The sequence below is a fragment of the Microcebus murinus genome, chromosome 5 (genome assembly GCF_040939455.1).
Source record: "Microcebus murinus isolate Inina chromosome 5, M.murinus_Inina_mat1.0, whole genome shotgun sequence".
Lineage (NCBI taxonomy): Eukaryota > Metazoa > Chordata > Mammalia > Primates > Cheirogaleidae > Microcebus > Microcebus murinus.
This window is the reverse complement of record NC_134108.1, coordinates 28102059-28124116: the sequence shown is the minus strand read 5'-3', so window position 1 is coordinate 28124116 and position 22058 is coordinate 28102059. Positions and strand designations below refer to the sequence as shown.

The following is a 22058-nucleotide window of genomic DNA, read 5'->3' as shown; positions in this document are numbered from 1 at the left end:
GAAATTAATTGGCCAACTAAAAATATATAGAAAAAATTAGCCGGGCATGGTGGCGAATGCCTGTAGTCCCAGCTACTCGGGAGGCTGAGGCAGGAGGATCGCTTGAGCCCAGGAGTTTGAGGTTGCTGCGAGCTAGGCTGCCACCAAGGCACTCTAGCCCGGGCAACAGAGTGAGACTCTGTCTCAATAAAGAAAGAAAGAAAGAAAAATAAATAAAAACAGCCTTTTTGGTTTCTGAAGTACCTTTAGCATCCTGTTTATATCTCTCTATGTCACAAATAACTACTTCCTTTATGCACATTTCCTTTATCCCCACTAGTGTTTTCTTCACCTCTCTGACCTTTTCTGTAATCGGCTCCCCCTTCTGTAGAGTCCCTTCGGAAGCCAAGTGGAGCATTTAGTCAAATCTCTTACTTGACAAGAAAACGACTCACAAATATTTATATTGTTTCCTTCCATTCTAGCCATCAGAAATAGCACTCTTCTTTCCTCCACAAAACCAACATTTCAAGTCAACCATAATAATAATTCTTAAAAATCCCCTCTAAGAGAGGTCTGTCTATATGTAGTTACGGGTTTTTTAAACGCAAACTGTCTCACCAATGTGTTTGTGACCCATATGTAGGCTAATGAATCAATTAAAGATCAAAACTCTAAGGACAACACACATTGTTACAACTTCGTTTCAAATAGCCAAAGGAGGCAGGCACAGAACACTTGACTAGGGGATTGGTGGGGAGTTGGATCCCACAGAAAGAAAGTTCCAGTAATGAAGGGCCTTGTAGGCATCCCTTGTTGGAAAATAATGTGTGTGTGTGCGTGTTTACTGTTTCCTTTAGAGACTTAAGTTGGGCTGTGATGCCTCAGAAGTGTATTCATATTGTTAATGTTAATAATAAAATCTTGACTAAGAGTCCTGACTATTCATTTTTAGGAGATTATTTTCAGAGGTAACTGATATTATAGTCATGGTCCTTGTGCTCAAAATACCCTGCATTCCTACATGGGCCTCCCAGACAGGGTTCTGAGGACTGTCTACGACATTAGGAGTGCCTGGGGTATGTCTTTATTTTTTATTTATTTTTTTTTTTTGAGACAGAGTCTCGCTTTGTTGCCCAGGCTAGAGTGAGTGCCGTGGCGTCAGCCTAGCTCACAGCAACCTCAAACTCCTGGGCTCAAGCGATCCTTCTGTCTCAGCCTCCCAAGTAGCTGGGACTACAGGCATGTGCCACCATGCCCGGCTAATTTTTTCTATATATATTAGTTGGCCAATTAGTTTCTTTCTATTTATAGTAGAGACGGGGTCTCGCTCTTGCTCAGGCTGGTTTCGAACTCCTGACCTCGAGCAATCCGCCCGCCTCGGCCTCCCAGAGAGCTAGGATTACAGGCGTGAGCCACCGCGCCCGGCCTGGGGTATGTCTTTAAAATGCAGATTCAAATTCTGTGAGTTTGATATTCAACAAGTGAGTTTGATATTCTCTAGAGTTAAAAAAGCCAATGCCTTTTGGACTTCGGGCCTGAATAGGGCCCATTGCCCATTGGGAGTGCCATACAGTAAAGTTGGAGTGGCTCAAGAAAGAAAATACAATAGTCCCTTGTGTATGTGTTTTCGTTGTTGTTTGTTTTTGAGACAGGGTTTTGCTCTATTGCCCAGGCTGGAGTGCAGTGTGGTGGCACAATCATAGCTCACTACAGCTGGGACCTCCTGCGCTCAAGTGATCTTCCTGCCTCATGCAGTGGCATGAGCCACTGCACCCAGCGGTCCCTTGGTATCAGCAAAGGAATTGGTTTTAGGATACCTTTCTCCCACACCAAAATCTGAGGATGTTCAAGTCCCTGAAATAAAATGGCATAGGATTTGCATATGATTTGCATATAAACTATGCACATCCTCCTGCATTCTTTGAGTCATCTCTAGATTGCTTATAATACCTAAAACAATGTAAATGCTATACAAATAGTTGGTATATTGTATTGTTTTTAAATTTGTATTATGTATTATTGTTGTATTGTTACTTTGTATTGTTTTTTCCTGAATATTTTCCAACCACAGTTGGTTGAATCCTTGGATGCAGAACTCATGGATACAGAGGGCTGACGGTACCATTAAAATGAGATGTTAGGTATATATCAATAATATTAATCTTTCAGTTATCTTATTGTTTCTCAAAATCAATTGTATAGCTGTAATGATTAATAAGATTATGTTAATAGGAGTTCTCTTGAAATATAAAATAACAGCAACTCCTTAGCTAAATCTTGTGTGTGTGAATCAACCTTTTCCTACAAGCAGATGAGGCCTCATTTGTGCCTATAACCCTGACAGCCACGGTGAATCTTCCGCAAGTGGGGTCATCTCAGGTCATGGGAAGGCTTTGGCCACGCCACTAGAGTGTCCTAATTCCTGCTGATTAAGTGAGCTCTGCTCACATTGGAAGGGGGAAATCGGGTAAGGGAATACTTACTGTCTTCTTGGAATAGAAGGTCTCACTTAGCTTTTTAAAGAATCTACTCTGCCATCATAGAATCTGCACAAATAAAATACTTTGGCTCTCTTTTTGTCCCTAAAATGTCAATCTGGAGATTTGACTATCTTGGAATTTATTTGAAGTGACTAGGATAGAGGCCAGTTCAGGTAATTATGAAATTTGTTCAGTTAATTATGTGTTTTTTCTGTTATTTTTTTTTACACATAACTCCTCTTAAATTTGTGTTTCAGCCTACAGTGTGGTGGTTTTTAACTCAGGCTGCATATTATAGTCATCTGGGAGCTTTGAGAAATTCCAACCCAGGCTCTATCCCTAGAGAGAGTTTCATTTATTGGTCTAAGGTGGGTACTGGGCATCCTATTTTTCAAAGCTTCCGGGTGATTCCAAGTGTAGCCAAAGATGAGAACCACTGCTAGCTTTATGATATGACATGTATGATGCAAATGTCAATTCTGTTAAAACCAGCCATCATCAACAAACAAGAAAACTGTTTGATTTGAGAGTATCCTAACAGTAGAATAGTCTATTCAGGCATTATCCTTGGCTTGAGATTTTTCTGGGATTTTGACTACACTTTACAGTTTAAGTGACACGGGTAGAATTCCAGGATTCAGCACCCCAAAAAGAGAAGAGAGAAGGTTATCCCTCACATAATGATGAAGTAATAATAGCAATCCCCAAATTCAGATTTTTAGACTGCTTAGAAGCAGAATTCAGCAGGAAATTCAGTCAGCAAAATTGCTTAGAGAAAGCAATTTGTCTATAAAAATTCTAACCTCAAAGCTTCACAGGACTTAGTCTCTATAAAATCTAACAAGTGGAACAACATCAGCTGTGATATCTTTGCAGTTAGGTTTCATTTAATTGATTTTGGGGACTGCAGCAAATCTATGCCTGCAGAACCAGTCGAAGCTGTGAAACCTGTCTTGCCACATCTGTTTATCTTCTTTAATAAGCAAGGTTAATAACGTTTATGAGTGTGAGAGCAGGCAAGGATGGGACATGTTTGGCTTTAGAGGACAGTGACTGCCTCCGATAATAATTCCAGCAGGTTCCAGTTGATGGAGGGGAGGTTCACTGAAAGGCTGCCCTGTTGGCTGAGAGATGGGCTGGAACCAGCCCTTTCTGCCTAATGACTGCTCTCGTTCTCTTCAATTTGGTGTCATGAGTTTTGTGAGCTGCATTGCTAGGTTCTGATGTTGGTGGAAGATAAATATAAAGGATTTAGGAGAGCAAGTTGCCAAGCCCTTGGAGAGTCTGAGGAACACACATATATAAACCTTTTCCGGAGGTGAAGGGCAAAGGGAACCAGAATGCAAAAAGAATAAAAGAAACCCAGCATCCGTTTAGACGGTGTCCTTATCTACTGTCTGTCCCTGTACCTTATCCTGTGGAACTGGGGGCACTTGCATTTGGCAGCTGCAATCGCTTAATAACTGCACCTTTGCCATGAAAGCTGTTGGAGGTTGGCAGGGAGCAGGAATCCAATGTGATCATTGCTAGCATCCATTTAAAGCCAAAGCCTCAGGGGGAAGTAATTGGATTTAATGGATATAGAGTTCGAGAATGAAAGTGCATGGGATTTGATTTACTTAATTTAATTAGACCTATACTTTAGATTATCTCATTTAAATTATCTGTGTTTCCATTTATGCTTTGACTCCCTGGCTTTTACACAATAGGCAAAGTTTTCCTTGTATGAAGCAATGGAGATCTGCACATTTCTCCTTCACAGCCCTCTGGGTGAGCCAGGGCCAGCTGGCCCAGGTCCTTCCAAAGGCAGTGTCTTTCACTGCTTGGTTGAGTCACAGAACGTGAGCACCTAAAGGGATTTTGAAAGCTCTCACACTGCCCTGGTGCTCTCCCTAGCAGCCCAGAGGCTCTGCTTTCTGAGCCTCTGTTTGTTCCTGTAGCTGAGGGAGCCTGCATTACTTGTGCTGCAGGATATAGCTTCTCAGGGGCATCCAACACTCCCAAGGGCAAAAGCCTTGGGGACTTTGAGAACACATCGGGTGAGAACTAAATATTCATTTCCAGAATGAAAATCAGTCTTGCACAATCCTACAAGGAACTTTATATGAATCACAAAAACCAGATAAATGGAGCCAACTAGTTAGACCTGGTGATTAGCTAGGCCGATGACACAGTAAATTCCTCCTGATCTGTGTCCCAACACCTCTTAGCCTTGGTGTTACTCCATCGAAAGTGGAGTGTGGCAGAGTGGCCTGCGATGGCAAGGCGATGGCCAGTGGAGGGAGGGAAGCGGTCCCAGTGTGGCCCCTGGGGAGGCCCCAGGAGAGGGTGAAGTAGGCAACAGGCCTCCCACTGTCTCCTACTCCTCTGCTCTCAGTAGAGCAGGAACGAGACAGTGAGTTTCATGATCAGACAATGTGGACATATTTCCACTGCAGGAGGGAACGAGGCTGCCTTGCCTCTCAGCACACCCACTCCCTTGGGAGCCTGAAATTACTGCCTCCAAACCCTCTATTCACCCCATTCCTCTTATTCCTTTGAGATTTTCAAAAAGTCAGTGGTGTGGTTAATAATAAATAGATTTATTGTTCCTTTTTAGTAAGAGCAATATTATTTGATTTAGGGATTTTTATTTTTTATTTTTTGAGACAGAGTCTCACTCTCTTGCCCTGGCATCAGCCTGGCTTACAGCAACCTCAAACTTCTGGGCTCAAGCAATCCTACTGCCTCAGCCTCCCTAGTAGCTGGGACTACAGGCATGCAGCACCATGCCAGGCTAATTTTTTTTATATATTTTTAGTTGGCCAATTAATTTCTTTCTATTTTTAGTAGAGATGGGGTCTTGCTCTTGCTTAGGCTGGTTTCCAACTCCTGACCTTGAGTGGTCCTCCCGCCTCGGCCTCCCAGAGAGCTAGGATTACAGGCATAAGCCACCACACCCGGCCAAGGGGCTATATCTTTATATCTACTTAAGCACATTTATACAAATTGTATGTATCTCCACTAAGACTTTGTAGTATACTGGTCTGCTTTCTCCACCTTGGCCATTCTTCCCTAATAAACTTGCGTACTCGTATGAACCATCAGAGTATGGTTACTTACTCATTCTTGAAGAATAGGCAAGCCAGCAAAATAGCCAGTGATCAACTCAACAAGCGTTTATTAGGCAACCACTTTATTTCGGGCCCTGAGCCCAGATACAGTGGTCAATATAAAACTGTATAAGACTTGATTGCTCTCCCAGGGCCTTCCAGTGCAGTAAAGGACATTAGGCTACAGATGTAAGTAACTAATTCAAAGTAGAAACTGGCAAATGTGACATATAAAGAAAGTGCTGTTTCTGAAGACAGATCATGTCTGATTTGGGGGACCAGGGAGGATTCTGTGGAGGGGGGTTTGGACACATGGCGGGGTGGAGATGGGGCACACCACTCGTGGGAATAGTGGGAGCAAGTGAACGCCCCCAGGGAAAGTGCCGAGTACTTTCTGGACCCTTGAACAAGCTGTCTGGCCATGATGAAGAACGCACACCTGAGAGCTCTGACAAGCGTTAATAATTTCTACTAGAGGCCAGGCGCGGTGGCTCACGCCTGTAATCCTAGCACTCTGGGAGGCCGAGGCGGGCGGATTGTTTGAGCTCAGGAGTTCGAGACCAGCCTGAGCAAGAGTGAGACCCCGTCTCTACCAAAAATAGAAAAAAATTAGCCTGGCATGGTGGTGCATGCCTGTAGTCCCAGCTACCAGGGAGGCTGAGGCAGGAGGATCGCTTGAGCCTGGGAGTTTGAGGTTGCTGTGAGCTAGACTGATGCCATGGCACTCCAGCCTGGGCAACAGAGTGAGACTCTGTCTCAAAAAACAAAAAAAAAAAATTAAAATTTCTACTAGAGCAAGATCCTGAGACTCCTCTGGGTGTCACACTGAGGAGTTTGAATTTTACCAGTTGTATTAGTTCCCTAGTGCTGTTGTAACAAAGTACTACAAAACAGGTGGCTTAAAACAACAGAAATTTATTCTCTTGCAGTTCTGGGAGGCTGGTAGCCCTGTCTCCAGGTGTTGGGGAGGCCGGGCTCCCCCTGAAGACTCCAGGGAAGAATCTGTCCTGGTCTCTTCCAGGCTTCTGATGGGCCCCAGCACCCCTTGGCTTGTAGCTGCATTACTCCAATCTCTGCCACCGCACCTGGCCTGCTTCCTTTTGAAATCACGTGTCTGTCAAAGTAAACACGTGGGCCTCTAAGAGCTAGGAAGCAGAACTTTCTTCTCAGTACATCTCAACATTTGTTCTTTGCTTTAGAAACAACTACATAGGTTTATTAGTAGAAATATCAGTTGAAAGGCACCTTTGAGGCATTCATTCATGAATATTTTTTTGAATAAATGAATACATGGAATGCTTCCTATATGATAGACAATGTACTAAGCCCCATATCTCATTATTAATTCTTTTAAATTTTTAGTGTAGGTGAAACTGTGACATATTTTACATCAAAACAAAACACAGTCCCCTTATATTACCATTTATTGCAAGAATTAAGTGAAATAATATATTTAGAAGTCTTGGCTGGGCGCAGTGGCTCACGCCTGTAATCCTAGCACTCTGGGAGGCTGAGGCGGGCCGATTGCTCAAGGTCAGGAGTTCAAAACCAGCCTCAGCAAGAGCGAGACCCCGTCTCTACTATAAATAGAAAGAAATTAATTGGCCAACTAATACATATATAGAAAAAATTATCCGGGCATAGTGGCGCATGCCTGTAGTCCCAGCTACTCGGGAGGCTGAGGCAGGAGGATCGCTTGAGCCCAGGCTGTTGCTGTGAGCTAGGCTGACACCACGGCACTCACTCTAGCCTGGGCAACAGAATGAGACTCTGTCTCAAAAAAAAAACACAAAAAAAGAAGTCTTAACTCATTCCACGCAGTAGTCACTATCATTATCTTTATAACTGCATATGCTGTCAATTATCTGCTTTAAAGAGTTTTTAGTGGGATATGTATATTTTGCCTCTCAATTCTGGGTTATGATGCTTTTTACCATCAAAGGATTGACACATCTTTCTGGAAAAAAGTCAAAAAGATCTTTGAAGGTTTGTTTTATTCAAAGCTATGACAGTCATTGCAATGTGCCCCAACGTAGATACACCAGTTACTAAGAACTGTATAGATCAGGGTAAAAAGTGGGCTGATGAGAACTGTCATTTTTTTTCTTTTCTTTTTGTCACTTAGAGGAAAAAAGCAGTTTGGCAGATGCTTGGGCTTGTATATGAGACATCAGAGCACATTCTGAAAATGAACCAGTCCATGTGATGATACCAACCTTGTTTGACTGACTTCTGGACTGATCTACAATCCCACAGCTATACTTTAATGTTGCTCAGAGAAACATGGATGCACATTCTTGTATTAAAGAAACTTCCATGTGATCAGTTCACCATGCAGAGCACTGGAAGTCTTTCTCTTCCCCCAGAGATTGTAGCATAGAATCTTTCCCTTATCATGAGCAGAAATAAATGATCTTAGCATAAAAATTAACTTTTCAACAAGATTTTGTATCAGTTATCAAGGACAAAATATTAAATAGCTATAAATAAAATTGTTATTCAAGCCTAGAAAATTTTGAATATAGATTTAGAGACATCATAAAGAGAATGATTACTTGGTCAAGGAAGGTAATTTTCACTAAGGAAATGAATTCTAATCCCCATGTTTTGTTTCAGGATTAATGTGATATGAATATGCTTTATACAAAGCTGTAGGGAGATAAAAAGAGGGAAGAAATTAATTTTGAGCGTAAATAAACAAATGAATAAATAAATTGAAAAAAGTGAGCTAATTTTAACTTCCTAATCCTCATCCAATATGTCTTGTACAATAACAAGAAAAACACAAACACATCATGTCTGGCTACGTAGGAAAGTCACAAGAGCTTGTCATTTCCATTGTTTAAAAGGAGAAGCACATGTGTCTGGCTTACTCAATTATTTCCTAACTTCAAGTTTTCCCCTTTATTTAAATATTATGGCCACTTGCTGAGTCACAGCCAGCCTCCAGAGCAGTACTTCCGTCTTCTTTAGCTCTTGAAGAGCCAAGTATGGTGCCACCAAAAGAGGACAAGCTAATCATGTAAGTTATTTCTACACACAAGAAATATAATAGTTTACATTTATATTAATTGACAAAAGTGTACATGAGACAATCACTAAATAATACTCCTAAATAAAAAATTGTTTTTTGAAATACTAAACCAAATGATAAAGTCCAGTAACAGTTTTTAGGTTTGCAAGTGAAACCTCATCTGATTTCCCACCTCTGGCAGGTTTGGCACCTGTCCCATAATACTTAGGATTTACATCGTCATTGCTGGTATCACCCAGCAGACAGAAGATCCTGTGTATGGGTTCTCTATGCCAGGTTTTTATTTCCATTCTTTCTGTTCCAGGGCATAGACTTCTGTACTTCCTGCCTCAGAGTCAGGAACTAAGAAGAAAGCATCCGGCTTGGTCACCGAGAATGAGGAGTACTGGAGCACACTGCATAAAGACAAGTGCAGTTATTTAAATAACGTAGATGAAAAACAGAAGGAGAGATGGGTAACTACCCCCACAGCTTCCTAACTGATCTGCTTCTAACCCTTTCCAGGAGTGCTGCCTCGCAAGCTTTCAAAAAACGCAGATCTAATTAATTCACTTGTCTGCTTATAACCTTTCAGTGCATCCATCGGTACTTGAGTTAAAGACCGAAGCCCTTACCTGCCGCTGAGGCCTTGAGTGACAGCTCCTCTCTCTCCTCCCTTGCCCATGGGAGCCACTCTCTCCTTGGGGCTCTGCACTCCACTCACAGTTGCTCTCTGTTAACTCATCAAAACAGACGGGCTCCTGCCTGCCTCAGGGCCTTTGCTCCTGCTGTTCTCCTGCCTGAATCATCTCAGCAGCGCCAGCCCTTCTGCGGTGTTTGTCTGCAGACGTTTCGGGTTTGGCCAGCCAAGAGATTTCTAAAGTTTGAATTTGAATGCCTTAAGGCCAATAGGCTCCCTCTGGCAAACCACGGACTATAATATTTCTTGTAGTCTTACCCACTGCCTGATGCACATATTTGTGTTACCTGCCTGATCCCGTAAAGGAATTTGAGTTTGAAATTCCTGGACTAATTAATTTCTATTAACCAACCAGTAATCTGCACAAATGTCACTTTCTCCAGGAGGCCTTCACAGCCCCACAGTCTCAAAAAATTTTGTACTTTCCCTTCATGGCACTCACAACAGTAATTAAATAACTGACTGTGTCATGAGGTGTTTAGAGCTTCTATACCTGTTAGACTGGACGTCGCAAAAGGGCAGGGACTCTTGTCTTTTTCATCACTGTGTTCTTAGTGTTTTACATACAGAAGGCACTCAATTATTGAATGGATAGATGGTAAAGGTAATGTATTCCAAAACTTAATAATATAAGTAATTTTCTAAAAGTTTTAAATGAGAATTGTGGGTTAACATTTTTCTGAGATTATTTGAGCCTAGTTCTTTCAAGAGACTCTGAGGTCCCCTAACCTTGAGGATGATATATCGTAAGAAGCTTATAAGGCCAGTGATTTTATACTATTGTGCTATGTTCCAAAAGGCAGAGAAAGCTCCAGGCTCCATGTATTTCAATAACTGATTAAACCAGAGTAGCTGTACTTTTACTTTTCACCTTCTATGTTTCCTGTTAACCATGTAGACTTATGCAAAAGATTTGTCTAAACAAAGCTTTCATCAGGGCTGGGATAATGCCTCCCTTACTGATTATGGTATCAACAGCCCCTAGAATGGTACCTGGCGCTGAGTGTGTTATCCATAATTATTTGTTGAAGGGTGTCTACAAATGGCAACTTACTTGTGGGTGAAGATATTACATTTTCAAAGCTAGAATCAGATTTCCATTGTGTTTCAGAATCAGGAAGTAGTGAAGCCTCCCCATTGCAGGTAATGTTAGCATTACTGACCCCATAGGATGAGAGATGAGAGTTTCTCCCATTCATCCAATCCAATCGCAAAACCAGATTAAACAACCTCTCTTCCTTCCGAATGATATTAATTCTGGTCCTTCAAATGCATTTCCAAAGCTTCTTTGGCCATGGTCCTTCCCTATGCTACATTATCTTCTCTGCCTATAGTCACATCCCAAATGCAATGAATTAACTATAATATCTTCATGAGTGCTTTTCTTTATTTCAAATGTGATCAGAATGTGCCCAAAGAATGCTTCACTGAAGTGTTTTTGAGCAAGTTCAACTATTTTTTATTATTATTTGGCCTCACTGTGGCTGAAGCAAAATAAAATAAAGTGGACAATTTTCCATAATGATGAGGTGTTTGTTTAAAGAAATAATTAGCAGTAAAAAAGTGGGATCAAATAAATGATATGGAATAGTACATGTTAGGTTCGTGGTGCCGGATTATCTTCTATTTCCACCCTCCTGGCCCAGCCTCTCTGCTTCCTTCTGCCCCAAGTCCTCTGCCCCAGGAGCTGACCTGTGTAGATTACTTTAACAAGCCCACTTGCCCTCTGGTTTCCAGCTGGGGTTGTCCAGTGGGGAGCCCCTGCAGGAGGTCGGAGGGAAGAGCCCAGTGCGGTCACTTCCCACAGTTCCCCCGTCCTGCTGCAGAGTTGCCTTGGGCTGGCCTCATGATCACTGCCCAAGGTCACAGTCTCTCAAGGTGACCCTCTCAAGGTGACTCGCTCCCACTAGGTTCAGCTTCCTTTTAGATCTAAGGGTTGTAACACCTGCTGTTAGTAGCTGGGTAGATCACCCTTCTTCGTGGTTTCCCCACACCTGCCTATACCTCAACGGCAGTCCTTGTACTCAATCCTCCTGGATGTGCCACTCTTTTCCTCTTGGGGACCTGATTGATACACCCAGTAGGGGTTCCATTTTTTATCTCTCTCACTTTGCTCAGGAGTCAGAGTTATGGTGATAGAGCTGGTACCCACAGGTTTAACTACGTGAGGAAGAAACATTTTTTGGGATCATACTCTACCATCTACCTTTTTTTATTAGATCTAAAAATCTAAACCGTATCTTCCTTATGTACTAAAATGCTTTATTGTCTTATCCTCTCAATACTTTTAGAATATGCCATGCATATTCTTTCCTTTTGAAAATCATGTGGTTTGTTGGGTGTTACTACTTTTCCTTACTTATACTACTTTCTGCTCCTTTATTAATAAGTATTTTTATTTGCTTAATTTTCTATTTTATTTAATAACTATCAATTCAACCACAAACTCTCTGTCTTTGCTAAGATCTCTCAAGTCATTCAGATGTGTCAGGTCATCTGTCAATCTTATGTTAATGACTTTATTAAGGGTTTGCTATGTGCCTAGCATTATGTTTGGGATTAGTATAATAATACAGCACTGAACAAGATAAGACTTTGGAGCAGCAGTCTTCAAATTTTTTTCTAGTATACTCCCTGAAGTAATTTTGAGAAACTACATGCCCTGTACATTTTTAAATTGACGTATTATTTAAAAAGCAAAGTGTTAGATAGTTGCCAAGGACATGATTTTTAGTGTTTGTGACTGCATAAAAAATCCATGGCTCTGGTGTTAAAATGGAACCTGTGATAAGTCTCTTCTAAATACGGAACATTTCCCCCTAACAACTTTATTAAGTTAACATTTGTTAATATTCTGATCTCTTCTGAAGCTCTGATTGGAGAAAAAATAATGAGATTTCTATCTCATTAAACAGAACTGAAAGCCAGCTACTGAGTCTTGCCACTCAGCATTCTTACTGCTAGCAAGTCTCAAGTTGCTGAGTCATTTAAAGCAATGACTCTTCTACTTCAACATTTTGAGTTCAGAGTCACAGCATTTTTAAGTAGGAGTTTTTGAGTTTTAAAAAGGAAACTAAGGGACACAACTGAGACCCAGAGAGACAAGGGGCTGGCCAGTCATGTAGCTGGTTCATGATCTTGGGATCTTTGGTTACCATTTGATCACATTTTCATGCAGCATGATAGGAAGTGCTCTTTAGTAGGTTTAAATAAAAATTAATGAAAGCAAATAACAAGAGTAACAATAATACTCTTTTTTATACGAATGAAAGTCCCAAATATAATAATTTCTTTGCCCTTTTTCTCTTACATTTTTGCCATTTTATTTCTTCTACACTACAGATAAAACATTTTATTTCAAGTTTTGAATTAGTTTTGCACTTCTATTTGTGACAAATTTACCATCTCTCTCTTTGATTTGTGCATTTAACTTCAATTTCACTTAGAAAACGGAAAAAATTCAATTTCATTTCATGAAGGTAAGATCTGGGAGGATTAATTTTCATCACTTAATATCCTAGGCAATACAGAGAGTTTGACAAATGATGCAAACTTTAATAATACTTTTAGATTGCTCTTTTGAGCTAATCAATACCCGTTCAATGAAGTGGTTAGAAGCAGCTTTTAAGACCCTATTATTCTACTGAAATAATTTAATTCTGTCTAGCTCAATTATTTTCAATAATATAACAGCTTTCTGGTATGGATAAAACTCAATTCAGAAAGTAAATAAAGTTTATAAAGAATTTTAAAGAACCTATAGAAATATTTTACTAAGTTACTATTCAAATTAATAGAAAAGACTTCAAACATTTTCAGTAATTATTCCTATTTGTGATACAATTTTCTAAAATTATAAATGAGAAAATTAGCAAAAGCAACTAACTTACAGAACTTTGTAACTTGTTACTGGGGGTGATATCTAAATATGCTACTTTTCATGCACATGAAAAGGAGGAGGAGCTCTGACATAAAATACAAACAATTGTTTTTAATGGTGTATTTAATATGTATTTTTATGTTCTTCCAAGACAGGTGAACTTAACATTTAGGGCAAATGTTCATTGAGAGTTAAACTAGATCATACATAAATTTATAATGTAAAATAAAACATGTATTAGAGGTTCCTCATTTGAAGAAAACCCAAAATAAAACCTTAGTTACTAAAAACATTTTTAACATATGGGGTGATAATTCACACTGCAGGTTTGTTTGGTTGTTTTTAGAGACAGGGTCTCATTTTGTTGCCCAGGGTGGATTGCAGTGGTGTGATTATAGCTCACTGTAGCCTTGAACTTCTGGGCTTAAACAATCCTCCTGCCTCAGCCTCCCAAGTAGCTAGTACTACAGGCATGTACTTCCACTAAGTTTTAAAATTTTTTGTAGAGAAAGGTCTTGCTTTGTTGCCAGGCTGGTCTCAAACTCCTGGCCTCAAGCAATCCTCCTTCCTCAGCCTCCTAAAGTGTTGGGATTACAGGTGTGAGCCGCTATACCCAGCCCACACTGCAAGTTTTTTTTTTTTTTTTTTTTTTGACTGTGCAGCACACTGCAACTTTTTATCATAAAATGGGAATGTCTCCAATGTCAAAAAGACAATTGATTTTGAAAATCCTTTTGAGGGTAATGTTGGACAAAAGTGAAGGGCACCTTTTTTTGTTTATTTATAGATTTACTTATTTATTAAATTAAAAAAAAAATAAGTAAACTCTTTCATGGGCCTCCTCAGTAGCTGCTTCTCCAAAGCTCATCTTAATCGTGTTTTCTCCCTACCCATAAACCTATGGCCTCCTAATTTTATTACTTTGTGGATCAGTGTAGATTTTTTTTTTTTTTGTCTTTATCCCAAACAAAATTCCAGGCTTATCTTTGTACTGCCAATGTCTGATGAAAGTGCTCAGCTAAACACAAAAACAAAAGGACCTTCCACTCAATTTCGCTACCCTCCCTGTCTACTAAGGAAAAAAGTCAAGCTCTTGAAGAATTAAAGTTAGCTTTACTCAGAAATCTTACTGAGGACTATAGATTGAGGCCTATTGCCTGGGAACAGTTCTGCCAGATTGTTCCAATGCAGTTCACAGCTTATATACAGGTGGAGAAGATTCAGTATGTGCAAAATCACATGTATGTTTCGGTGTAAGAGTACATCTGGTTACAGTTTACAGAGGCATAATCGCTAACCCTTTCAGAAATTATCTTATGTATAGAAAAAGTCAAGGTCTAGGGGCATATCTTTTAAGAAATACAGTGACTCAGGCCAGAGCTGCGGGGGACAGTGTGCTCTAACCTGTTTTGTCTTCAAAGCCTCCCTCTTCAGAACTTCACATTGTCACAGAGTCAGGGGCTTTGTGAAATCTTGCTGGCAAGCAGCAAGGAGCAAACATGGCTTCTTGCATTTGTTACTTTGTCTCACACTCCCAGCCCCTGCACAAAAATAGCAACTTTGAAGTTATAGCCTTTTCATTAAAATCACCCAATTCTAAGGAGAGCTGACCACTCCACAAATCCCTAAAAATAGAAAGGAAGAAATCTAAACTTTTACTCTTTCTTGGTACAGAGAAATTTCTCCAGGAGTAGGGGTGGTGGTGCAAGGATTGGGAGAGTTAATTACACTGAAATTGACTTCATGTGAAATTTAATGGAGCCATATTTAAAATCATAGTGGTATCATAAGGTGAGGTACACTTTAAAGTTTGTACTCTCATTGTATTTGCAAAGTCTCTCTTGTGTAGAAGTATTATACTTAAGTATAATATAATATCAGTGTTATGCTAGAGCTGCCCGCCCCAGCCCCCTCAAAAAAGTTGGTTGTTAATATTCTTCACAAATTTTTTGAGCCTGGTATCAAAAACAGTCATTATTTAAAGAATCAAATTATATAAATCTAAAATGTAAATTATATTTAAAAGAAAGGTAATAAATTCTCAAAACTCATCACTACCTTTTACTATTATTTATACACTTGAGGTTATTTATGTTTATGGTGTCTATATGAGGATTGCCAGATAAGATCCAGGCTATTTATTTAAATTTGAATTTCAGATAAACAATGACTAATATTATAGAATAAGTATGTCCCAAATATTACAAGGAAATATTTATACCTGAATAATTATTTGTTGTCTAAAATTCCAATTTAACTAGGCATCCTGGATTTTTCTTTTCTTTTCTTTTTTTTAGAGACAGGGTCTCACTGTGTTGCCTAGGCTGGCTTTGAACTCCTGGGCTCAAGCCATCCTCCTGCTTCAGACTCCCAAGTAGTTGGATTATAGGAGCACACCATTGTTCCTGGCTGGCAACCTGGGCTTTGTGTGTGTGTGTGTGTGAAATCTGGCAGATTCTGTATGGAGAAAATACTATATAATAGTGCATTATAGCACAACTCTTCCAAAATCCATGTTCAGTGACTTTATATTGGTAGCTTGAAATCAGTGATAATGGTAGCTAATTGGTAGCTCGAAATCAGTGATAACCCCACAGAAACCAGCGTACACTGAAAATCAGGGCTTTCATCCCCGAACCAAATGTTAAATATTGATCAATATACCACTGAGTGTATATAATCCACTTTAATCATTTTAACAATATTGTAAGATGCTATCTAGATGCTTAGAATGGATTGATTCTTTTGATTATTTGGTCATTACAAAGAAAATAAGCTATTAATAGTTTAGGCACATGCTGTTATTCTTTTGTGTACTTGCTTACCATTACATGAATAAAGCAATATTATTTGTGCCAAACTTCTAACAAACAACTTTGGCCCTGTAGTTTTGAAGGAAATGATGTTTTACTCAACATTAGGCATCTCCATTGATGACTGTCAATATAAACACATTTTTAAAATTCCTTAAATATTTTTTCTATAGAAAAGCAATTTAATCTCTATATCTGCCAGCATATTCTTTCAATTCACTTATCTGTACATCTTTTGAAGTTAAAATAGTATGGAAAATTGTAGGTAGAGGGTTAAACTTGGAATAACGAGTTAAGTAACATAAGGACGTTGTATAAGAAAAGCTATGGTTTCTTTGTTCACATTCATCTCTGTAACAGCATGCGCTAGTGTTTCTCACTGCCATTAATCTGTGTTTTAGAAGATGCAGCAAGCTAAACACAATTGTTTACACGTCAATTCATTGAAAGTATTTTGACTTTTTTCCCCCTTCAAATTAAATAAGTGAAATGAAAGAATAGATCAATTAATCATTTTAGTAGCTAGGCCTTGGGTAATCGGGGTCAGTGACCTTAGTGGGCTGATAAATGAATTTGATCCTGGAGAGGACTGGCAATATCAGGTTTCTAGTTGCCTTGTTTTAATCATTTATGTGCACCCTATTATTCATAAAGAGAGGTATAGTGCTAGCGGCTCCAAACTCAAGTTCATCAATATTGCACAACAGATGCAGATGTTTACAGCATAGGAAAGTCAGAATAGCACTTTTCACTAGAAAATGCGAAAGCCATACTTGTCTTTCAGATACGCAACAGGCTCAGAAGTGCATATTACAGGGTTATTACAGTTAAAATTTTCACCCGACTGTCATCTGATTCTTTGAAACAAGATGATTCTTCTTCTTTTCCTTTTTCATATTAAAAATCATAAGACTGGTAATTTAAAAGCATGGCTAGTCATCTTCTTTATGCGGATTTAAGCAGAGTACCTATACTTCCTCATATACTCTTGCTTACTATATTTTTTTTTTTTTTGAGACAGAGTCTCACTCTTTACCTGGGGTAGAATGCTGTGGCATCAGCCTAGCTCACGGCAACCTCAAACTCCTGGGCTCAAGCAATCCTTCTGCCTCAGCCTCCTGAGTAGCTGGGACTACAGGCATGTGCCACCATGCCTAGCTCATTTTTTCTATAGGTTTTTAGTTGGCCAATTAATTTTCTTTCTATTTTTAGTAGAGACGGGGTCTTGCTCTTGCTCAGACTGGTTTCGAACTCCTGACCTTGAGCGATCCACCCACCTCGACCTCCCAGAGTGCTAGGATTACAGGCGTGAGCCACCGCGCCCCGCCTCTTGCTTACTATTAGCTGAACAAGTTTGGATTGTAAGAATGATAATATTTTAGTTGTACTCATTTTCTTCCATCAAAATTGAATGAATTCTAGCAAAAAACTAGTTGTTTTGAAAAATGATCATTCGAATGAATAAAATAAAATAAAAAAGTAGGCAATGGATTATATACCAGAATTGGATTATTGAAAAAAAATTGGGTCAGGAGATAGCTTACCACTCAGTTTTCAATGATCACTAAAGCAGGAATTCTTCAGCACTCAGAGATAAACCGAAGAAACCTGAAGAAAAAAATTTTGGAGTCTTCTTTTCATAATTTCAAATTCTGATAGGTAATTACACCCACTCTACCCAGATAATCTTTCAGTTTCCAAATTGTTCTTGGTGCTACCCTAACTCATTCTGAGGATGTGACATTTCAAGGACAGAAAGAATTATTCTTAACTGCTTTAAGGAATAGGAGGAGCAAACATCATCTAGGATTTTTGTTTTGTTTTGTTTCCTCAAATCAAACTCTAAGTTATCAGTTTATTAATGAATAGCAACAAAACTCACTCTCTAACCTAAATGCACATGTGTGAGGTCCTACAACTTAATCGACGTGTTAGATTTTAGGAGCTTATTCCTATTTAATCTAGCCTCGAAGAAAAGTGACACAATTTTAAGATTTTACTTTCTACATGTCAACATTCTTATTCATACACCTTAATCGGAAAAAAGTCTGGCCACAAGCACGTTGATTATTTGCTCTTGGAGTTGGTGAAATCAGATAAAATATTTAAATTTATTTTGAATATATACTATCGAAAATACTTAATGTGGCCTTATCTGTTTATAGCAAAAGGCTTTCTTCCTCCCAAATAAAGGTTCTAAGATAAATTCTTTGAATGAAAAAAAGAAAACCAAATACCTTCTAAAACAGTGAGCTCACAAAGTAATGCCGCAGATTGCTAGGCACACTTAGTGCAATGTGAAAGTATGTCTGTTGAAAAGAACATTTGAAACATGGCCATAAACCTTTATGAAAAACTATAACAAGCCCTTTGTTTCACTTACTTTTAGCTATTTCATGAATACTATATGAGAAACTGGACAATTTGTTATGAAACTTAGAAAAATTTCTTTTTCCATAAAGCAAATGTGCACATTTTCCCCTTTGGTGCTTCTTCTAATCGTCCTTTACGGTGATGAAGGGATATCGAGTTCTTCCAGATTTTAGATTAGGTGAGTTGTTTCCAAACTGACTGGACTCTCCAGGTACGTGGTTCCTGCACAGGGTTTTCCTGTCACTGGATCTGTGACTCTTCCAACGTTGAAAACGATCTCAGCCAGTTCATGTTTCACGTGCTTTGTTTGCGGAACAGGGACAGCTTTGAGAAGCACAATATCCCCAACCGTGCCCTGCTGAAGGGCATCGTGAGCAAAGTAGGTTTTTTTGTTTATTAAAATACTTCAATAAACATGGATCCAGAACAAGCCTGGTCACTCTCACTTTAGCAGCGTTTCGCATTGCTGTCCCAGTCACCTTCCCTCATCCGTTTGGTGTGGACAGCTGAACGAGCTATGGGCATTATGTGGCTTTGATCGCCTCCGCCTCCACTGTGCAGCCACGTGACCTGTCAGATTTAAAGGTGTGGCATCACCTCACCTTCTTTATCTATATATACACAGGACTGACATAAATAGCTGCAGGGGGCCTTACAGAAATTATTCTTTGAGAAGTGATTTACAAAGAAACAGAGAGAGAAGATGAAGAGAAAGGATACAGAAAGGAACATGCATTCTGCAGGGAGCTATGTGACATGATTGTCAGGGCAGAACCATTTTACTGTATTTAAACCTCTGACATAGTGCTGAGCCTGAACACTTGAGGTTTGGAGGTACTACCTGGATATGTAATAATTGGAATAATTCTGGTCCCAATACTCTTCTTTCTATCAAGTTCAACTTCAATAGTTAATGGTGTTTTGCTTTTATCTAGCATCTTATAAATCATATAATACTTTCATATAACAATTAAAATGTATTTAGTACTAGATGTGTCATTATCTCATTTTATTTTCACAACCATGGGATGGCATGGATTCTACTATTATCCTAATTTTACAAGCAAAGACAGAGAGGCACAGGGAGATGAAGAACTTGCTTTTGAGCCATGCTGCTCTTCTATGCTCAGGCATCATCTTCGTCCTCCCGACAGGCCTAGGAGGTAGCTACGATCATGCTCGCTCAAGAGGAGAGCAGTTGATCAGGGAGATTGCGGAATGTGCTCAAGGTCACTCAGCTGGTAAATAGTAAAACTGGGGCACAAAGCCAGGTGTACATTTCTCAATTCTTCCAATTTGCTTCCAGTGACATTTTTATGACTGGAAACTATGGGACGAGCTACTGAAAATTCAGTTGTCTGGCAATAATTGTTGTGTGAAGTCTTTGAATTTTGCTTCAAGAGCTACATGCATGGATACAACAGATATAATTTTATGTATTGTTATGCTCTATAATGTTTATATTCTTTATGTTATGTATTGTTACACGCTGTGTGTGTGCCTCAAAGGTTACAGCATTCTCCCCTGCACTTTGCTGCTGTTTTTGTCTCTGAAAGGTCTCTGGCACTGTGCCTGGCACATAGCATGTGCTCAATATAGCATCAATATTTCAGGAATAAATGAACGCACGTACCTATAGAGGCGCACATAGCATGTACGGTTCAAGGGCATCCTACCCTTAGAACGCAGGAATGGAGAGTCAGCCTCCTCTTGTGTGGATGTAACAAGCGGAGTGTATCAGGGGACCATCTGTGTCGTTCACCTGCCTCGTTATCTCCAGTGCTGTTGGTGCGACAGAGCGTGCGCTGCATGGAGCAGCAAAATAATGGCTGCTCTGTCCACCCCCAGACAGAACACGTCTGGTGAAAGGCAGCCCCAGCTGCTTAGATTTTGCCCATTCCGACTCTCAGAAAAGTAGAATTGCAGACTCTGTAGGACTCAGGGGTTCGTACAAACATGGGTGTTATTACAGAGCAGCAGAAGAATGCACTAGATTGATGGATGAAAACCTGGTTAAATCCCAGTGGGTCACTTCCCCACATATTTTTCTCATCAGGAAGATGAAGAGTTCAAGCTGTGTGACCTGTAGGTCCCTTCCAGCCCTAAAACTCTGCAGCGTATTGCCTATGGATGTGCCACATTAGAAAAATAGCTGGTGTCAGCCATGCCTTAGCAAACTGCACTCTTCAAATAGGACCATCCACACTTCTTACTCTGTCAAGGTGAAAAAATCATGAAACGACAGTGAGAAATGTCTCCTAAAGACAGCTTGGTTAACTAACCACATGGTATGCATTCTAATTACTAAACAAGCAAACAAACAAAATCTTTGATAACTATTGTGATCTTGGTAACCTGATAAGTAAATTGGATCCCAGAGAGAACTGACAATATTAAGTTTCTCTTTGCTTCACTTTAATCATTTATGTATACCCATGGGCTGTGTGTGTGTGTGTGTGTGTCTTAACTGGTCATTTAAATAAGGAATGGTTGGAGTAGAGGAACAAAATTTTTTATCAGAATACGCATTTGTTTTGTTTCTTCAAAACCAAATTGACTGTCCACAGAATATTTTTCAGGTAGAGAAATGGCAGGTCAGGCCGTTGAATTTATGTCATTTGTTTGGGTCACTGCATGTACAAGAGGAAATAGAATTTGGTGTTAGATTCTTTTTAATTCGCTGGTTCATGTCCTATTGTTGGATTTCTTTTTCCAGCTGATTTTATTTTGAGCATTTGGTTTTATTTTTGCTTTTTTTTTTTTTTTTTTAAGATTTGGGAGGCAGGAGGGAGAGTCATCCACACCAGCACTGCGCTGTGACATAAGGGTGGAATTCTCTTTTACTATGGGAAGTCATTGAAATTTGGGGGTTGTTGCAGCAGTTTGCCTACCCTGAGCAATACATTTGTCTCCTTTATAGTCTCCTAAGTAGTATGGGCACAGTGGCTCACGACTGTGATCCCAGCAGTTTGGGAGGCTGAAGCAGGAGGATCGCTTGAACCCGGGAGTTTGAGACCAGCCTGGACAACATAGTGAGAGAGATCCTGTGTCTATAAAAATAATAATAATAATGATGAAAAAAATTGGCTGGATGTGGTGGCACATTCCTGTAGTCCCAGCTATTCAGAGGCTTAGGCAGAAGAATCGAGTGAGCCAGGAGTTAGAGGTTGCAGTGAACTGTGTTTGAGCCATTGTACTCCAGCTTGGGGAACAGAGAGAGACTTATCTAAAAAAAAAAAACTGTGAATGTTCAAGAAAATAAACAAACAAACAAGCAAAGTCTCCTAAGTGTATTTGCATCCACTTTGTTTTCCTTCAATTCATTCTCCACACCGTGGCTTCAATATTCTCCCCATGTAAACCAGTCATGTTAACTGTGCCATCCCCTGTCCCCTTCATGCCTAAATATTCCAGTGCTTTCAGATTGTTTCCAGGATAAAACCCAAACTCCTTAATGTGACTTACAAGGCTCTCTGCCTGCCTACCTCTTCACCTTCTCTCATCATGCTTTGCATCCTTCATACCATCTTTCACCTTATTCTTCCTCCTTTGGTTACACAGACCTTCTTGCAATCACTTCTATTCCTTGTCCTCTTTCTGGCCACAGGGCTTTTGCATATCCTATTCCTTCTGCCTAGAACAGGGGTTGATTAAGTTTTTTGTAAAGGTCCAGATAGTAAATATTTTAGTCTTTTTGCACCATACCATTTCCATCTCAACTACTT

At 39.7% G+C, this 22058-nt stretch overlaps 1 long non-coding RNA gene and 1 pseudogene across 1 annotated transcript in view; one reads left to right on the top strand and one right to left on the bottom strand.

The window, feature by feature from the left end:
• Positions 1-7627: 7627 nt before the first annotated feature.
• LOC142870878 (uncharacterized) overlaps positions 7628-22058 on the top strand; it is a 33890-nt gene continuing 19459 nt past the window's right edge. Inside the window, exons 1-2 of the long non-coding RNA XR_012919204.1 lie at positions 7628-8576; positions 8893-9043. This is a non-coding gene — a long non-coding RNA (uncharacterized LOC142870878). The remainder of the gene's footprint in view (positions 8577-8892; positions 9044-22058) is intronic.
• LOC105857222 (small ribosomal subunit protein uS17m pseudogene) lies at positions 18467-18873 on the bottom strand (annotated as a pseudogene).